Below are 17,698 nucleotides of genomic sequence, written 5' to 3'. Positions count from 1 at the left end.
GTAATATCCCTACTCTTAGATGTTGACCAACCTGTCCTCCAATGAGTGTTTTCCAGCATATTCATTTCCTACAAGAAGACCATGTGTGTGAGCTTTTTAAAGAATTAACTTTTGGTTGGACTTCGTGTTCCATTTACATTAAAAGTGACCAAATTAATACAGCTAGTGGCAAAAGTCAGTAGGATAGCAGATCATTCATCTTCTGCTTTAGATACTTTGTACGTTAAACAGTTATCTCTGCCTTAAAAAAAGTACCGCTCAAATGGTAGCTAATACTCCTTTTCTGAGGTAAGTAAGGGGTTTTTGGAGATTCTTTCTTGTAAAGAGTGGTAGTTAACTTTACATTTGTGGCTCTAGAGTTGTGAAATGATCTCCTTTTTTAAACTCTGAATGAGCACGGTTAGCCCCAGAACTAATTTGGTAGTTTTGAACATTCACCCTTTTATTCCAGAAGTGACTTGACACACATGTTGACCTCTCTGGTTTTAAAATGTTTAACTTTTAATCAAGCTTTGTTATTCTTCATCTGTTCTTTGAATTTAGTTATTAAAATCTGCATTTGGTAGGTGAGTAACTTCTATATAATTTGAAGCTGCTTTTGCTATGAAGCTAATCTATCAAGGTGTAAATGTTTATCCTTCTGAGGTTCTATAAATAATACTAGGTAACAGTTGTACTTTGAGAATTGAGAGGTCTGGCTTATCCCGTAAAACACCCTCTCAACTGAAGCTAATCCAGTTGGTTTCAGTGATGAAAGCACTCTGAAGTTCATATGTTTTTCATTTAATAAGGCTTCAGTTATGACTCTGGTAGCATCAACAAGTATTGGAAAGTAAGTTCAGGGTATTAAACAAGTTAAATAGAAAGTATTTTAAAATACAAGGCTTGATTATTTAAATTTTAAATAACATTAATGGGAAGCAGAGGCCTTGTTTGTATTGGATCAAACATGTCTTCACCTTACTAGAGCCCTAAAGCCTTCAATAGTATGTCAACAAGAAAACGGGACTAAATGGTGTCAGTTCCTACTAAAAAAGCAAAAACAAACAAGAAGCAAGGCTTTGTTAACAAAACCATTAGATCTGATCTGTTAAGCCAGCCATCCCTTGTGGGATTCAGCGTTTGTTTTAAGAACTCCATTTCTGCTAGAGTCTCTGGGAGAAAACTATAAACTGTCATTGACATTAACAATAGCTAGTTTTATAAGAGATGTGGTGAGGAGTGTTATATATCAGTGGGCAGAATCAAGTTCTTAAGGCATTTCTCTCTTGTTATATTGAGCTTTGGTGGCATTTTACAAACCCCGTCATGATACTTCCACTGCCAAACTGACTAATAGACTGATCTATTGACACCATCTGTCTGAGGAATCCACAGCCGCTCCTTCAACCACTGGTTTAGTTTTCAGTAGAAATGCATTCTTTATAGAAAGAATGATTTTCCCTCAACCCCCCATCCCCACCCCCAAAGTCCCAAGGGGCGATTCATATTGGAAATTCCCATAATTTTTTCTCTTTTGCATGTCCAGTAAATGTCTGTGTGGAGAGCGAAGATAATTAAATGCACTGTGTTGATTCTCTGGTATAATCTGATACGTTGGAACATGTTGTGTAGGCAATATGGAAGCCCTAGGGAAATCTGGTCAGAAATAACACTTTGGTAGCTCATTTTACAGATAATTCTCTTAACTATTCCATTCTCTTGGAAAACCATTTGATGTGGCTGGGTGTGAATTTTTTAAATAAGTGAGCAGTACATTTGACCAGATTTAAAGTAAGTCTGTTAAGTGTTAAGTTTGGGCATATAATACTTGTTTAAACAAAGTAGAGTTAAATTTTAAATATGAAATATACTTTATTATGCTACTAAAATAATTCTGAATGTATAATTTTATCCATTATTGTAGACAACAATGTGAAGTGCAGAATATTTTGGGAGGCAGAAACATGTAGGTGCATCTGTGGTGTGACAGTAGGATCTAAGGTTGTTGTGCAGTCTCTCTCTGTCTTTGTTTATTGGCTGGGGAAATGGAGCATGAGGTTCTTGTTTTATGTTGAGAAAGGAGCTAGCCTGGAGGGGATATTTTTAAAAAAAAAGAGGATCCAGTGAAGATGGGAGAAACTTTCAACCCTTGCTTGCTGAGTCTTTCACCACCACCTCTGGAGTGAGAGTGTAATTTTGAGCTCTAAAATAAAGAGCAACATTTTATGCTTGCTTAAAGATACTGCCAACTCAAAGGAAAAAAGACAGCTTGCAAATGAGGACCTACCTGTAAGAGAAGGGAACAGCTCAGCATAAGCCAGCTGAGGAGATGTACAGTGGAAAAAGGTATCACAACCAATCTATGTTCCAGGCTGGACCAGTCCAGTGAAATGTTGTCTGGGTGTAACTGAGGTGCCATATCTCAGGTTAGCATTACAGAAGTAGTGGGTGGTGAGGAAGAAGGTAGGGACTTGTGATAGTTAGGAAGGAAAAACCAAGTACGCAATTACAAAATGGGAAATAACTGGGTAGGTGGAAGGATCTGGGGGATAGTGAATCAGAAATTGAATATGAGTCAACAATGTGATGCAGTTGTGAAAAAGGCTAATAATATTCTGGGTTGTATTAACAGGAATGTTGTATGTAAGTCATGGGAGGTAATTGTCCCACTATTTGGCGCTGGTGAGGCCTCAGGTGGAGTACTGTTTCCAATTTTGGGCACCCCACTTTAGTAAAGATGTGGATGAATTGGAGAGAGTCCAGAGGGGAACAACCAAAATGATAAAGGGTTTAGAAAACCTGATCTATAAGGAAGGATTAAGAAAACTGGGCAAGTTTAGTTTTGAGAAAAGAAGACTGAGGGGGAACCTAATAAGTTTTCAGATATGTTATGTGGTGTTATAAATAGCAGAGTAATCATTTGTTCTCTATGTTGATTGAAGGTAGGACAAGATGTAATTGGCCTAGTCTGCTGTAAGGAAGATTTAGGGTAAATATTAGAGACAACTTTCTAACTACAAAGGGAATGAGGAATCTAGAATAGGCTTTCATGTCAGACAGTGAAATCCCAAACATTGGATTGGATGAACACGTATGAGGGATGGTCTAGGTTTACTTCATCCTGCCTCAAGGTGGACTATGACTTCTTTAGTCCCTTCTAACCCTTTATTTGTGTGGGATTGTAGGGTTAGGTATTCTATGGTATAAATGTTTTGTTATACTGTTAACTAGCATTATTAATTGTCCTATCTGAAGTGTCTAACTGAAGGGGATGTTGAGCAAATCTGAAGTTCCAAGTTATAAAGTTTCAAAGCTGTATTAAGTCAATGTTCAGTTTTAAACCTTGGGGGGGAGGGAACCACCATAATATTTTGTTCAGAGTTATGAACAACCTCCATTCCTGAGGTGTTCGTATCTTTGAGGTTCTGCAATGATAATATTCCAGGATTGTCACTCTGTGTGTCATTCTGAAGCTGAGAATGTCTGAGTCAGTGTGATGCAATGACATTGATCACAAGCATGATTGAGATCTCTTTTTGTTTAGAATAACACAATGCTCAACAACCCTGGGATTTGCAGTCTCTTACTGGACAATTTTTAAGTTTTCAGCCATTTTTCAACTTTTTTACACTTAATGAATTGCACCAGTATGACAACACAGGATTTCACTTAGGCATATAAAATAATATTAGATGATAAACTGATCAATAACAAATATTTCACCTCCAAAATAATTTTTCAAACTAATGAATAAAAAACTAAATCTCATATATGTAATCTAAAGATTTTGTTTTTAAATGTAATCTGCTTTACCCTTCTAGACTACTCTTTTATCCTTTACTTAATCCGGTGTCAGATTGGGGAGAAAAAAGATAGTGGTACTCTTCCAAACTCTGCCCACATAATAAAATCTGTTTACATTAGACTCTACCCACAACAAATTATGTAGACATTCAAAATATGTTCACAAATTCTCTGGGGTCCTTTGGCTTAGCTCCCCTTCAGTGAGCTCTCAATACACATATTCTGAGTTTCTTGTGTTTGGCTTCCCCTTGGTGAGGTTTGTAAGCTCTGCTGACTTACTGAACTTGGCTTCCCATGAGATGTGGGTTCAGATGCCCTGGTGGGTTCTGTCTGGCTTCTGGAATTTGCTTCCTGCTTGATTTTCTTTTCTCTTTTCAGGTGGGGATGAGGGAATGATAGTATTCTCCTGAACTCTCACTTATAGGTTCAAAACCTGCAAAAACTTTGTGCATATCTTCACAGTTTAATGCTCCCTCTCTACTACATGTGTTTATGAGCAGTGAAAGCACTGACATTTAAAGTACTATCACTGTCCATCTGAGTTAGCATCCATTATGAAGAAAGGGGCAAGTCACACCTGCCAGGTTTCACGTTCTGCACATGAGCCAGAGGTCACTATAGTTTTGAAGCTACCTTAGCAACTAGAGGCTTGTTCCTCACCTACCCCTTTAGATTTTAATTGAAAGTTTTAGATTCTGGAGAGCAAGGAGGCAGGAAGAAAGAGATGCTAGTACATTGCACCACCATGTAACTCAATACAAGCCCTAATTTCACCTATATAAAATCAATAGATAAGTGTCTGATACTGTTTTCTGAAGTTTTGATAGTATACTAAAGGGGTGTGAAGAAACAAGTATAGAAGTCAAATTAAGGAACAATATAAACTTAATTTTGTCCTCCTCAAGCTGTATATAATTAATTTACTTAAAATATAAAGTTTTAAAAAAAATTAGGGTTTTTTCCCCCTCATTTTGCAAGTTTTATGAAAACAGCACATTTCACGGGATCATGATCATGGGAGCTAAATATCCCAATTCCTCTCTCTGAAGTCTTCCCTCTCTCCTTTGTATGTATTTATAAATATTTTACTTCATAACTTTTTTAACAGAAATGAAATCTTCATAGAGGCCCTAGTTTAGCACAGCATTTAAACATGCATAAGTGCTGTGCTGAATCGGGTCAAAGGAGTCTGATCCTGAAAATCAGTTATGCACTTGGAAGTTTCCAACATTTGAAGAATCCTGCCGAAGGCTTATGAAAGTACAAACATAATTACTTAATACTAAAGAATTTTAAGAAAAAATCAATTTTGACCAAATAAATTGTTGCAGAACCTACAGATAATTACTCATTTGAACAGCACATTTGAAATCCTTCTGATTGTTTTAACCACTTGTTCCATCATGTGTTTAATGGAATGTAAGGTCTATGGGCAATGTATTCCGTTTTTACAGAAAGTCTCCAATCCTTATTGGAGTCTCTAGGCATATCCATAATATAAGTAATGAATACATGATTGCTAAAGTAAGAATTATTTGTATGAATAAATGTTTGCAGGATCAGGTCTCGGTTAATCAACTTAGTGTTGTCCAAAACATTAATGTCCAGTGTTCACCATCTAAAACTAACAAATAATCTATCAATGGCACTTTTTTTAAAATCACCTATTCTGATCTACGTGAATCATACTGTATTGGAGTTCTGTATACAGGCTGTTTTAGTTTTAAAGAATTGTTAATTATCTTTCAGAAAAGAAGCTTCACAAACCACAAATAAATGTTAGACAGAAGGGAATTTTAAAAGCATATTGCATCATAACGAGAAGAAATTGTTTTCAAAATAATTAAGATGTTTATGGTAAAATGCTAAAGCCTATGATCAAGTTTGAAAAAATTCTTACTTTACCATATACATTTTATTCTCTTAAGTTTCTGTAGAAACAATTTAAGAAATGTTCTTGCTTATGCTAAACAGGCATGGGTTTTTTAGCCATGACTAAGACCTGGTTACGAGCACCTATAGCCATTGCCAGCAGCTGAATCAAGAATTTCCAAACTTAAAAAAAAAAAAAAAAGATTTTATCCAAAAGTAGTCTTATGTCAGATCTATACAGCATAATACAATAGCACATCAGTAATATTGTGTTCAGGCTGTACTATGGTCTCCCTGTGTGTAGTGTGGCTGGCCAACTTGCAAACTCAACTTACACAATTTAGTGTGTTATTTTAAAGAATGTTGAGTGAAACTATTTAAAACAGGGATTTTCTAGCAATATTATAAATTGCTTATATCAAGTAGGTACTATGGTCTGTCAAGCTTAACCATGCTGTATTCTTACTCTCTTTCTTCACCTTTGTGCCTTTAAGATAAAAAACAAGAATGTCTACCACCTATGTAGCAATTCTAAGCAAGAGTATGTAAAGACCATTTATACACATCTGGGTATATTTTCTTAGGTTCTTTTGATGTTGATGTATCCCTTTTTTAGTCTTCTAAAGAAAATCTTCCTGTCTCTTACTTGTGAGGGCAAAAATATACTGCATCCTTGCTGTCATAGTGTGTTGTTGGAAGCTTAACTTATTTTACTTGGAAGAAATGGGAAAATCAACTTTGTTGTTACATCCGATTGATATGCTGGTATATTTAGCGTTTACTTTAAATGATGTATAGAAGAGCTTAGATAGAATAGTTTCTGATGAAATATAAATATTTGTACCCAAGGTCTTTTCCTAAAAGAAGAGAACTCTGTTACATCATTCCAAATGTAGGGGTTGTTAAACTATTAAAAATATTTAGTGGTTTTATTCTAAGTTACTGAAACTTGTCAGTTTCCTTGTTTGCATATTATGAAGGTCCATAATCCATAGGAGTAGAATCATTTCTCAGATATCTTAACTCTAAGGCATTTGAGTAATTATCGCTGCCTGCACACTCTGTATCTAGTAATGAGAGGTGCAGTATTCAAAGCCAGAACTTTTTGTACTAAAATCATAACTGTTCTTTATCAGACTAACAATGTTGGAATAGTGTTCTGTTGCAGAGGAGATACAGTGCATTGAATGATATATAGGCCTGGATAAGGAAGAAAGCTTCTATAAAAAGATAATACAATAATGAAGGGAAGAGGGTAAATTGCATAATACTGAGAGAAAGGGAGCTGCCATACGCAAAAGCTGATAAGTATGCAAGATTTTAGACACTTGCATTCACAGCAGTATTTTATGGAGATAACCTTAGTAGCATAATTCCCCTTTTTCCTCCCCCTTGCCTGTTAATTTATTCTTGAAATTATGAGAGCTTTTAATGTGAAAGTGGGGATTTTTTTTTTACTAATTTACTCTTGGTGTTATGATAGCTTTTACATCAAATCAGGGATTTTTCCATATGAAAGTATACCAGAAAAAGTTTTTCTTCACTGACATTGCTGATCTGTATTAGGGCTTGATCCTGCAAGGTTTTATTCATATGAGTATTCCTAACTGTCACACCAGTAGTCATGTTACTACTAATCAAAGGGACGACTCATGTAAGAAACAGTATGTCAGATGAACCCCTTACTTAATTTAAACTGAAATATAATACAAACCTCTGAATCAAAGTTTTATTTGAAAAAAAAAAAAAATTGAAACATTGGCTATCAAACTTCTGTGACTTGTATTTGAATGAAGGGGAAATTAATATTGTTAAGGAATATATCATGAATTTTGTTATAAAGAAATGAGACTGAAGAATTACAATACTGTTTGTTTACTATTAAATATATGGACTTCCACTGACATTGTTTAGGGAAAGGAGGTCTCTTGCACTTCATCAAATGAGGAAGAGCCAACAATTTCATTTTTCTTTTGGCCCAGTCACAGAAGGATATGAGAAATATGGGTGAAAAGGCAATGCGGTGCCAGATGAAATGTATTGCTGACAAATGGAAAGTAATGCTCATTAGAAGAAATAATTTGAATTACTCATATGGATAATTTAGAACCTAATTTAGAATGCACCTGGTCTGGGTGTCAGTATAGGAACAGGACAATTAAAGAGTTAAGAAAATTAATTTAGCTGGTGAATCTATGTATTTCTTGCCACCTCCTCTAAAGCATTTGGTACTGGCCATTCTCAGAAAAAGGATATTTAACTCAGTGGACCAGTGTTCTGATCTTGTGTGTCAGTTCTTATGAAAGTGCAAGAAAAGAATGATCCCAAAATGTGGGGTGCACAGAAATATTGGTACCCTCAGTTTTGCATTTAGTTTAAATCCCTGAAATTCAAAGTGAAGTCTACTGGGCTCTCAACCTACTGTTATGTTTTCCATACACAGAGGAAAATAAATCATTTTCTTTCAGTCTAGATGGCTTTTATTTTAGAGAAATGAATTACAACCAAACTCAAATAAAATAGCAGAATGTGCCTCGTGCTGCAAGATCCACACTTTGGAGTCCTCAAGTAACCCAATTAATTTAAAAATGAGGCTCAAATGCCTAGATTACCCTGTCAGTCAGATATCTAACATATAACGATGTAATCTATAAAAGATAGAATCATAACTACAAACACCACACAGAATGACTGGAAGATTTGCTGTACTACTTTGTGCAATGATCGTTTACAACTTCTAGCACCGTTAGTCGGCTAGGTGCTTTCCAAGAGCCAACTAGTGGAATCCTTACTGATATTGGTAAGCACTATCTCAGTCAAGAAGTCCCATTTAACTTACTCATGTAAGTAAGTACTCTTCTAACTTTAGTAGAGGGTTCCATAGCCGAGTCCTAAATTAGAAGACGGTGCCCATGTATAGAGGAGCTATAGACCATGATAAGAAGAAGTGAGCAAATAATTACTCTTCTGTAGCCACTAGATCCTAGGCTCTTTTGAAAATCCAAAGCTTAAAGAAGTTAGGCACCCAACTCCCATTGAAATTAATGGGACTTGCCGTCAACTACCCTTAGATGCCTTTTAAAAACTCCCAGCCAAAAACTATAAATTGAAATTCTCAGCATATGAGCTATCAGCACATTTAATTATTAGTTCCCTAGAAAGTTGTACTGTGAACGCAACTGCAAAAGCTCAGACAATTAAGGCTGTAATTGTTAAGAATAGACATGGTGAGAGACTGTGACATCTTAAAAATTAAGTGCATTTGAGAAAATAGTTGATGGTGTATATATGAGGCACTTCTTCTGTGGGGTACATCAAAGCAAGTATTGTGAACATTTGTGGGGGGTGTTTCTATTAGTGCAGCTTCTGGTGTTAAATAAAAACTTCTAGGGAAATATTTTCTCAAAGAATTTCAGAATTCTGTGATCTTGTGTATCATTAAAAAGGCTATAGCTGGCTTTACTTGCCTCAGAGGATCCCCACACTTGTCTGTGGGTTGTATTTTCATAAGTGACTTAGAAGTCCAAACTCCACTGATTTTTTTTTTCCAAATGGGATATGGGTTCCCAAATCACTTAGACACTTTTTGAAAAATTTACCCTGTGCCTTCATTTATGTCCAAGGTGTGAACTCCTCTAAATCACATGCTCTGAGCTGAGCTATAGAGGATCAATTTATTTGGCTGTTTGCTAACCATCAGAATGTAGTTCTTATAGCTGCTGCACATACTCATTTGTCTTTTTTCTGTATAATGATTTACCCGTATAATTATATTCTGTCAGTGCTGCATTTTTGGTTTGTTAGATTCAGGGAGGCTCTACAAATAAAAATTCCCCCCTTTGAAGATATTTCCTCCAGCAATATTGAAATCTAGCTGTTTGTTTTATTCTTCAAAAGTGCAGTGGTAAAGGATCGTGTCTGTCTTCTAAAGCTTGACTTTTTATAATCTGCTTTCTATAAAGTCCTGCAACTATGGTGATTTGGTGTTTTTTAGTGTAAATATGTCAGCTGTCCCAGCCTGCAGATACTGTGCCAGAAGGAGGGAAACGCTAGAATAAGTTAAAGATGGAATCACCAGCAAAGTAGAGAGAGCTGACAATTTAGTATTGCAGTCCCTGAACAAAAGGGCAACAACCCATTTAAAAACAAATACCTCTGCAAATTAATCTGATGACTGCATGAAATTACAGATTTAGTTAGCTTCATTTCTTTAAAATCAGATATGAGATGAATTGTCATCAAATAAACATGCCTTTAAATTGATATGAGCCCAGTAAAACTTATTGATTAGCTATGTAATGGCACATTAGACCAATTAAAAAAAATTAGATTAGTACTCTACCTATAGAGACTAGGCAACTGATACCTGTTAATAAACCTCTAACCATGCTTTTAATTCCTAGTATTTGCACAGGGCACCAGGGAGCGGCTGTGAGCCTCAAGGCCTAGTGGCTCCATCTAATTAATCCCCTGAAAGCGTTCCGCCTTTCCAGGAAGGCTTACTTCAGGCTGAAGACTTGTTTCTTTCTGGTAATTGTTTACATAGAATAGAAAGGGTCTAAATATACCATACCACATTTATGCCTTTACAAAGTATGCACTACTTACGTTCTTGATAAGGAATGGCTGCACATATTTGCTTTTAAAGCTGATAGCTGAAACTTGCTTGTGTATAGGATAGTGCTCAACAAGGGTGTAAACAAACAAATCCTGTAGCAGTTTTGTCCATCTCTCAAGTCATGGTTGAGCTTACCATTGCTGTGTTAGAGATGGATGTTGCTACTTTAAAAGCATGAGTTTTTAGTGAGATTAATGTGTGTTGGCAATAAAGATTCCAGCTCTGCTTTTATCTTGCTAGAAGGATTGGACTAATTCTTGTAATAGGAAGAGAAGGAGGGTAATTAAAATGAGTTTGTTATGGAATACACTTGAAGGGAATGTCCAGAATAAGAAACATTAACTTCTGAGTTGTACATCATGAGGTAGAGGTGCTTGAAATGAAATTTGGTTTCTGAAATTGATACATAGTTATTCTTAGGTTAACTTAAAGTTATGAAAATTTATTGGATTTTTAAAAAACAAAACAAAAAAGCCCTAACAATATATATATTAGAGCCTTATAAGCAAAAAGTAAAATTTGCTATCCCATGTTCGTTTTGCAGCAGCTTTTTAAAACCTAGATGTAAATGGTCTATACATTATTCTTTTTCTTCTTGCTTCTATCTACTTGTCTGTCCTTAGATTGTGAATTCTTCATATAGGAACTTTTTTCTTCAATGTTTGGCATGCACATAACATATAGTGGGTACTACTATAAATAATGAGTCTTACCTTCTATAAACTTAACTGTATTGCTCAAAACCTAATTGATGATTCTCTCCCAACCCATCCTGGCACTCCTCCCCATTACAGATGATCACCATGTTCTGTTTGTTCTTTCTTTATGCCATCTCTAAAACCTCTGTCACTTTCCTCTCCATTCTTACCATTATAAACACTTGTGGACTTTGGCCCAGATCTTCAAAGGAGTTTAGGCATCTAACTCCCATTTATTTCATTATTCCTTTGAGGATCTGGGCCTTTGTTCCTGTCTTGTCTTGACTATTGTAGCATACTTCTTTCTGGCTTCCTTTCTCAGGTCACTGCCCTCTGCAATGCTATCATGCTTTATTTTCCTCTCGGATCCTGTCTCTCCCCCATTCAAATCCTTTAATTGGTTTTCACTCATCTTTTTCTTTTAATTTCAAGCACCTGAATCTCTCTTTCAAAGATGCAAACAACTCTTCTATAGCCTACGTCACTTCTGTCATTTTTTGTTAACTTCCATTTATGTCCCTTTCGCTCCATAAGCTTCAAGAGTCCATGCTCCCTTTGTGTCTTTCTCCCCACTCACGTTCATTCCTTCTTCCTTTTCTTAGAAGTCTATTTTAAGCTCCATTTGACCATCATTTCTGTATTCCAATACCTTCTTCAAACACTTCCACTCTGAACCTTTGAAACAATAATCATCAAGGTGGATGTTTAAATTACATAAAATTGAAAATGTTATAATAAATATGCAAAACAAAATGTACCTCTACAGGATACTCTTTGCTAAATAACTAAGTCATCAAAGAGTGGATTTCTCTCCTATTCAGAGATCTCTTCATCGTTGTACTTTCCAACCTCTCCCAAACAATCATAATCTGTTGTCTTTGTATTTTTCCTTTTGATTACAAGATATAGTAAGCAGGGACCATGGCATTTTATTTACTTATAAAATTCTTACACCTATGGTGCTATGTCAGTTATAAACATTGTCTTTATTAATGCTCAGTATATGTCAGAATTTGATTCTAAGGTTTAAAAAGATTGAAGTTGGCTGCATTCCTTCAGGGATTTGTTGCTAATCCTTTAAAAGGCTATTTAAAATATTTTGTTTTCTGAAAGTATAAATGACTTGAGACAATTATCCTTAAAATTTTGGTGCAGTACTTTGTCTTGCAGTAGTTAATAACTCACCAAAACCAGTGCTGTTTAAATATCTTGCTTGAATTTGACCATTATGTTGTACATTTTTAAAAACGTTATATTGGCTGTTTAAATAGACTTCAGACAGCTAAACACTTAAGCAATTAGCTGCACATTTTCTGAGAAAAATGCCATGAATACTTAGGAAAACAATTGATACATTGTTCTTTGTTTAATATCTATCTGGAGGGAAAATATAGATCAGTGGTTTTCAGCCTGTGATCCAAAGACCCCGTCTAAGATTTCCAAAGTGGTCCGAACCTCCATTTGAAATTTTTTAGGGGTCCGCCAGTGAAAAAGGTTGAAAACCCCTGATATAGATAGATAGATTTTGATTTGCCAGACTGTATTGTGTGAACTTTTTGTTTGTTTCTTGCCTATATATTGTTCACATATTAATGGATATTAAAATAAATCTCATCAGTATGCCTGAAGTTCGAAGCATCTTTACTGAAGTAGCTCGAGTCTTGGATTCAATTTGAATCTTATGTTACTTTCTATTTTAAAACACTCTCTAAATTAAAAAAAACCCAAAACCATTTTACTGAAACAAAATCACCGAGTATCTAAATGTATCTGGCTATGAGTGTACTGTAGAATCCCTTCTATAAGGGAAAGACACAGGTCATGGGGAAAATTTGCAATCCAATTTAGCAAAATTACAGGGGTTTTGAGTGACTCCTGGTGTATACTTGGGTCAAAAACCCTGAAGAATCTACTGTATAAGCTCTGTCTACTTAGATCAGGGGTGGGGAACCTTTTTTCTGCGAAGGACCTGATGGTGGTACGCGGAAGACGGCTGAGTGTCCGCCGCCAAAAAGGGGCAAACGGCGGCAGGGTTTCAGCGGCGGGCACTGTCCCCCCTCCCCCCCGGGAACCCCACCGCCGAATTCCCGCTGAATTCCCCCCTCGCCGCCAGGGCCGGACCAAATGGTCCCGCGGGCCGGACCAAATGATTTTGCGGGCCATATACGGCCCGCAGGCCGGACGTTCTCCACACCTGACTTAGATATTGTGTTCATCACTGTGTTAAATGAGTGCTTTCCAGAGATTATATAAAGTAAAAATGTTCTCTTCCCTCTTCCATTAATACACACGGGACCTGTAGGAAATTGGAGGATAGATGTCCTTGACAGTAGGAAATATGATTTGGTTAGTTGGATTTAGTGTCAGCCAACTTCTCCTCATCTAGTCACTGATCTTGCTTCATTATTTGGATAGCTGGGAGATGAAGCAGTCTGCAGTGGTTTTAAAAAAAGAGAGAGAGAGATGGAGCTGGATGGTCTGTCCATGTGTCTAGAATTTAAGCCTCTGTTTCCTGATCTTTTTTTCAATGGTTTTATGGAAATATTAAATTGATATGCTGGGGGAGTGGTGAAAAGGTGGGGAGCATTGCAGAGCCAAAGATGCAGAGGTGTACCCACTCAGAATGACCCACTGAGACTGGTATGATGACAAATATCTGAACCAGATCAATGTAATTCCTTCCTGCCCTACTAGGGCTCTGAGATGTATCAGCAGCATTTCATGTCTGAATATGCTGAATGCTACTGCTGTCTATCTCAAGGAAATGTTCCACCACTATGATCTGTCCCTATCTCTGTCATAACTAGGTCTAAAACCCAACTGGAAAGGGTCCGAAGAGTGGCAGAGGCATGACAACACTGGAGATGGCTTTGAGTTAGCTTTTCAGTTGCCTTGTTTGGCAATGGGAGACTAAAAGCTTTGATATCAACAGTATCAGCTGCATATTTTGAGTTGGTGATGTCAGTTTCATTGAGTGATAGCTTTCTGAGACCTTATTGCCTATTGTATGGTTAAGGGTATGTGTGGAAACTGCAATCTTCAAATGATATGCTGACTGCTTCTGCAAGTAAAAGAATTGTTAGGATCGTAATCTGTGCATTCCACAGGGATGTAAGTAGAAGTGGTTTTAAAAGAGCTGGTTCTGGAGAAAACTCAATTTTCATTGTAAGTTTAAGAAACTGAGGAAGCTTTTTAATGATATTGCAGAATCTATTTTTCTGAACCACTGGGGAACAACATATGTATTCAGATAACTGGTAGTCAGTAGGTAAAGAGTCAAAAAAAAGAGGGGGAAGCATTGGCAACTCACTAGAAAAGGAGGTTTAGCTAATGGTGAACTGGATAAATGGAATTCCATTGTTGTGTGCAAGTTCAGATGTCTGGTCTCTTTATATATCACACTATTAAAATGGTACAACAGTTTTATCCTAGTTGCTCCCCTCTTCCCCAAAGTCAACCATCTGCATTCAGTATAAAATGCATATCAGTGCTAATTGCTGTACTGTACAACTTGACTTATTTTTTTATGCAAGCAATCTGAAACATATCCTCAAAGGGTGTGATTAGCAACTTTTTTATGGCTAGTAAAATACTTCATAAAATTTCTGAAAATGCTATATTAGTTTCAGCTCTATTCTAATAAACAAAAACCTCTCACATTGAGAGTGCACCGACCAGTGGACTATTCCCTTGCTTCGTAACTTAGCAAACAATATCCTATGAATCCAACAGATGTTTCACTTCTAGACCTGTGGGATCAGAGACCAGTTTTTCTCTTCCTTTCAAATACCAGAGAACTCATGATGGAAATTTATTGCTCTACACTAAAAGCATTTTATCTTTCATGCAACACACTTTAATCAGTCAATTCTATATTTGAACTGAGATAATTTGGGAAAGATGTTGTAATGCACTGATAGATTTTAAAATGGTTAGGCAATGTTGCTGAAAATTTAGGTTTGTGTATGTCTTTTAAAAAAAAGCCTACTAATATTATTAGGACTGTGTTTGTGCAATTTGAAACAACTAAACGAAAACATTTTTGTTTTGAATTTAAATATTCCACTATTGCATGTGCAGCTGAAACATGGCAACGTTGTGTTTTAGTTGCAATAAAAAGCAGGGAGTGAAACTGTAGTTCTCAACTCACGGCCCAATCAGCACACAGTTGCAGTCCATGTGACATTGTCAGAGCCATATAGGGAGTATAGATATTGTATGAATGAGGCCCACATAACACATAGAGAACTGCATATATGGCCCACATAACACATAAAGAGCTGCATATGCGGCCCACAGTGGTAAATAGGTTGAGTACTTCTGGTCTAGTCTATTCTTATTAACCAAACTTAGTGCTAGGCCAAAAGTTAAGTAAGTATAAATGAGGAAAAGAAAATCAGAATGTTATTAAATCCTAATTTTTGATAGCTCAAAATATTAGCAACGGAAGAAGATATAAATACTTAATGGTTTTTAATCTGACATTGTCCCTTTCCTAATTATGAAGGCAGCTGAACTTCTAAACCCTAACCTCCTCCTGTGCTGATATTCACATCCTGCTAATATATAACGAGGATCATGAAGATAGTTCTGACATTTCATTTACCTTTTGCGGGGAAACACACTGAAGTTTGTCTTAAAATTATAGAATAATTGTCCAGGACTTCCCCCCCCCCCCCTTTTTTTTTTTTTTTTAAATTAAATACAAATACCCTTAAAAGAACCATCAAGATCTCAGTGTGCCTTATATATGCCTGACTTTACACAGGAGAGGCTTCCCATTGACTTCAAGACTAACAGTTTGCGGATTAGGGACCTGCAAATGGTAAGCTTTTCTAGGGAGGGATCCAGGTTCCCTAGGTATGCACTGGAACACCAAGCACACTTTTTGGTGCTATAAAGTAATTAATAAAAATGGTTATTTCATGTAAAATTTGTTTTGACCTTGGTTTAAAAAGTGCTTTTTCTATGAGTTAGACACAAATCAATGTAACTACCTACACATCCAGCGTATACAATAACCCCAAATACACACAGTCCCTCACTGCAGCGCACAGCCTTCATTCACCACCCACACAACATTCCAGTGGAACACAAGCCACACACAAATCAGCACAACCAGCACACACAATAACCCCAAACATACACAGCCTCTCACAGCTGCATACAGCCCTCCTTTTCCATCTGCACAGATCTCCCAGCACAACTCCACCTAGACCCAAATCAACATAACCACCCGCATAACACAACCAGAATACATAGTACTGAAAGGAATATAGTGGACATTTCCTGTATTCCGATGCATATGAAGGGCAAGAGTATCCCATAGAATATGTCTGTATGTTCTGTTTTTCTCCAAAATTATGCACACGACAAAGTTATAAACTGGGGGGGTAAAATGGCCTAATATATCACAAGTGTAAGTGGGTGAAAACCCCAGCCTGCTCCAAATAAAACTATCCCCTTAGAATCAAAATAAAGTCAGCTCTTCTGGAATCTGATTCATTTCGTTTTAAACACAAGTGTACTTCCAAAATAACACAAACCCCAGGCCTAAGCCTCCTCAGGCTTGGCAGCTCCTTTTGATTCCTTTATTCGAGTTTATGGATTCCCCCCTCTTTTGCAGCACTTTGGCTTCCTTCCTTCAAGATTTGTCAGTTTTTTGCCAAGCTTTAATCATTGCTACTTGAGGGCTGCTCCCATGAGCTAGACGTACCACTGGCTCAGAAAACCCCCCTGTCATTTTTACTAGGATCCTCCCCTGCTAACCGTGTGCAGTTTTCAGTAAAAGTCAGCCTGTTACAAAGCCTAATATTAATATTATTATCTAACATCTATATTCTGGGAATGAGAGGCCAGCCAGATTAGGGTCCTCTTTTGCTGAGTACAGTACAAACCTATAGTATGGTAGCAAAGCTGCACAGATAATTGTCTCGAGACTCAGTGGTTTGTTCAAAGGCAAATTTACAAGTTGATGTGAACATTTAATTTGGGATTTTCTCCGGGATCGGTACAGTCTTGTCATGAGGGTGTTGACGGTGAATCTGACCACCTGCAGCAATCAGGGCAATTGTCTTTGTAGCTGAAATGGCCAAGAGTTTTTCTGCCAGTGAGGTGAAAATGACCAATGAAACCTTGTGAAAGGGTCATTCTGTATCCTGCATGTTGATGGCAAATGTAAAGTTGGTGCCTGGGACATTTAAACATTGTCCATAACAGTTAACGCCATCCTTCAAGCAGTTGAAAACCCTGAATATTGAGATTTGTGATTGACCTGAAGTGCGCTAGCCAGGAAACAGTGACAAGAAAATTGAAGTTGAAAAACACAGGATTGATGTTTGATTCTCATCATCCTCTTCAACTGCTCCATAGCCACATTTTATTTTTGGGAAGTTCTATGGCCTGTATTATTCAGTAGGTCATACTAGATGATCACAATGGTCCCTTCAGGCCTTGGAATCTATGAATGTATGTATATCAAGGTGCAAGACAAGATCATAAATGAGGATTTTCAAAACTGAACCCAGCCAATGCCTCAATTAGCACTGGTTCGCTTTGAGTGACTTTCTTGGCATGGACGTATTATGAGAATGAAAGACCAAGGAATTCTGAAGTGCCTATACCGGGAATGTCACTATAGGGCTGGCAATTGCCAAAAGCTTCAGTGGCACAGTAATGTTGCCAGTGAATTACCATAAACTGAATATACAGCTAGATTACTTTA

General features: G+C 36.9%; 1 protein-coding gene across 1 annotated transcript in view; it reads left to right on the top strand.

Annotated features, from left to right (window-relative positions):
- ROBO1 (roundabout guidance receptor 1) overlaps positions 1–17,698 on the top strand; it is a 935,708-nt gene that overhangs the window by 560,304 nt on the left and 357,706 nt on the right. The gene's annotated exons all lie outside the window — the stretch shown is intronic.

The sequence above is a fragment of the Emydura macquarii genome, unplaced genomic scaffold (genome assembly GCF_026122565.2).
Source record: "Emydura macquarii macquarii isolate MOO-44397 ecotype Brisbane River unplaced genomic scaffold, CSIRO-AGI_Emac_v2 contig_75, whole genome shotgun sequence".
Lineage (NCBI taxonomy): Eukaryota > Metazoa > Chordata > Testudines > Chelidae > Emydura > Emydura macquarii.
This window is presented reverse-complemented; position numbering and strand designations above follow the sequence as displayed.